The following is a 3186-nucleotide window of genomic DNA, read 5'->3' as shown; positions in this document are numbered from 1 at the left end:
ATATGGTTTGAATTGATGGCTTATGACAATATGATGGCATGAATGGCTGGATTTGTGTTTGTGTGGAATATATGAACTGTTTTGTTTTACCTTGACAGGCTGGGTAATATCATATTACCCATGTCATACTGTCGAAATTTTATTGATTTGGTGGGGTAATTGATTAGCTTACTGCAGTGGGCGGGTTTTTATGGACCGACCTATTAGAGGGGCACGGTAAATCCTATCATATTTTACCTTAGTATGAGAGGCGCGGAGGGTATCTCCTAAGGTAGTTTAGAGTTCACTTCACGCTGAAGCACCACGTGAGGGTGAAACTCAGCCAACGCCAAGGAGCGGCTCTGTTTTTAAACGTAAAAACATGTTTTATGTGTATATGTTATTTTAACAGCCTTGGCGGACTCGATTGGATGCCCTGCGCAAGGTGTCATCGAGTATAAGTTTTGGCACGAGCCAAGTTTTTATGAAAGTCATAAGCCTTATTGATTTTTTTTATGAAATGTAATTGTTTTATATGGGTTGAAATGAGTTTTAATGTTATGAATCATATTATGATGAGATGTTTTAATTGTCTCCATTTACTTGGCTTTAGATGTTATAGATGATATTTGCTTACTCACTAGATTTATAAAAACTCACCACCATTCTTTCACCCATTTTAGGCTCAAGGCAGTCTGTAAACCGTCGATTTTGTCGAGGAGTTGCTTTTGGATTCACACCCTTATAAATCGTAGGTTTACAGTTGTGTTTATTTTTGTTATTTTGGGGCTCACATGTCATTGTAGAATATTTTTATATACCTTGGCGCAGTGTGCTATTATATATACAAATTTATTTTGTTATTACTTTTCATTAACTATTTACGTAGAATTTTATAAATATTGTTTTATATGAAAATGGAATATTTTATTCAATATTTTTATTTAGTTTGATTAGCTATAAATTCACTTTAAATGGATGATTTAGATACCTAAATTTATTTTTAGTTATGAAATGTATATTTTTCATTTATATATTATATTTTTAGTAGGTTTCGAAATTTTTAGGTAAAATGACCAAAATACTCCTGTACGGTAGAAATTACTTTTTGATTGTCTTTGATTTGAAAATAGTCTATATTCCTTTAAAACATGATATTTAGTAATTGTTGCTCACAAGGGAGGCGGAGAACTGATGCTAGAACCTTGCAAGGTTTCGGTTGACATTTTGGGTAAGGTATGTCTATCGGGGAATACGTGGCGGTTGTCACAAGCTCGAAAAGAGTACCGGGTCATGACATTGTTGTTCTGTTATTTTCTGTTATATGTTTTGTTGTTTAAAGGAGAGTGCTTTTTATAGGGTTAGGTGCCTATTCCCAATAGACATAGTTATGTCTGTTTCAAACAATCATGGTTGTTGGTTTTTTCTAACAGACATGACTTTTCATTTATTTCAATTTCCAATAAACATGGTATTCCCAATATGGGATTGCGTCCCACATTTGTTTATTTGAAAATTTCCAACAATCCCCCACCATGTTCAAATTAATCCAAATTTTTGATAATCTTGGAAATCATTTGCATAAATGAAGGTGTTTTCTAATTAAACCTTCACTAAGTGAAAATAGGTTAAAGTTAATCGAAATTGAATGATAGATTATGTTTTGAACCAACTATTTCGTTTGGTTAACCGAACTATCTCACAAAATGATTTCAACATCAATGAATGCACAGTATCTGGTGACGTTTTTATGGCCATGCATCTGTATCTTTTTTTCATGAGTGCTGTTAAAGCTAAGCTCTTGAGCTCATAGAAGCAGCCACACTTCACACTCACATAAGTAGATCCCATCAATAATGACCTTATAACTGAAATATTCTAACAAATTTATGTTATGGGTTTATTAAAAGTATATAACTAATCATTTCCTTATCATTACGAGTACCTAACACTTTAGTTGGGATGGAATATGGGACATAATACCATATTGGAAAAATCGTGTTTGTTGGAAAAACCAGCAGTCATGACTGTTTGAAATAGACAGAATTGTGTCTATTAGGAATAAGCACCTAAGCTTATATAAAAGACTCTCATTTGAACAACAGAACACACAATCCAGAATAATAGAACAACAATCTCTTCTTCTTTCTCCATATTCTCTAAGTTTTCTTCTATATCATTTTGCTGTAGAAAAATCTTATAAAGGTTTGATAATCTTGTCATACTCTAGTGAGCACTTAATGGATTGATTTCGTTAGTGTAAAATTCTATCAATCATTAGGCTTCATTGTATCTTCGAGCATTATATGCCAATAACTTTTTTGCATACTACAAGTAAGGGTGAATAAAATTTTAAGGAAAGTGGCATTGTTACATGCCTTAAAGCCAATTTCTTGATTTTCCAGTTTTGTGATCTAACAATCTTAAGGTTTTATCTCGTTTCAACAATGGCTACAGTAAGTGAAATACTAAAAGAATTGGCTTCTGACTTTGTGAAATTAGATCAATTTGACGGTGACAACTTTTGAGATGGTGGAAGAAGATGCATTTCCTATTGTCAAAATTGAAGGTTGTCTATGTCTTGACTACACCTAGACCAGAAGAGGGTGAAAATGAATCTGTTGTTGTAATTAGAGAAACATAGAAATGGGACAATGCAGATTATATGTGCAGAGGTCACATTATGAATGGTTTAGTTGCTGGCCTATTTGACACATACAAGAATTAGGTTACTGTAAAGGAATTATGGGACAAACTGAAGGCACGGTATATGACAAAAGATGCAACAATTAAGAAATTTCTTGCCAGTCATTTTAATAATTATCAAATGGTTGATGAGCGTTCTATTATGGAACAATTGTGTGAAATTTAAAGGATGTTTAATCAATTTAAGTAATATAAGATGAACATAGACGAAACTATAGTCCTGTCTTCCATTATAGACAAATTTCCTCCATCATGGAAAGACTTTAAAAGAAGTTTGAACCATACAAAATAGGAAATAACTCTTGAAACTTTGGCAAATCATCTTTAAATTGAAAAAGAATACTGAAAACAGGAATAAGTTGCTATCTATTAGTTAAATTCTACCTACGCAAGTGTACGCATTAAAATGATAATATATTAGCAAGTTGAGTATTGATTGTCAGTTAAAATTTTACTTCGTAAGTATACGTATCAAATAGACATTATATAAGCAAGCAGAGT

This window comes from Theobroma cacao, chromosome 9 (genome assembly GCF_000208745.1).
Source record: "Theobroma cacao cultivar B97-61/B2 chromosome 9, Criollo_cocoa_genome_V2, whole genome shotgun sequence".
Lineage (NCBI taxonomy): Eukaryota > Viridiplantae > Streptophyta > Magnoliopsida > Malvales > Malvaceae > Theobroma > Theobroma cacao.
This window is presented reverse-complemented; position numbering follows the sequence as displayed.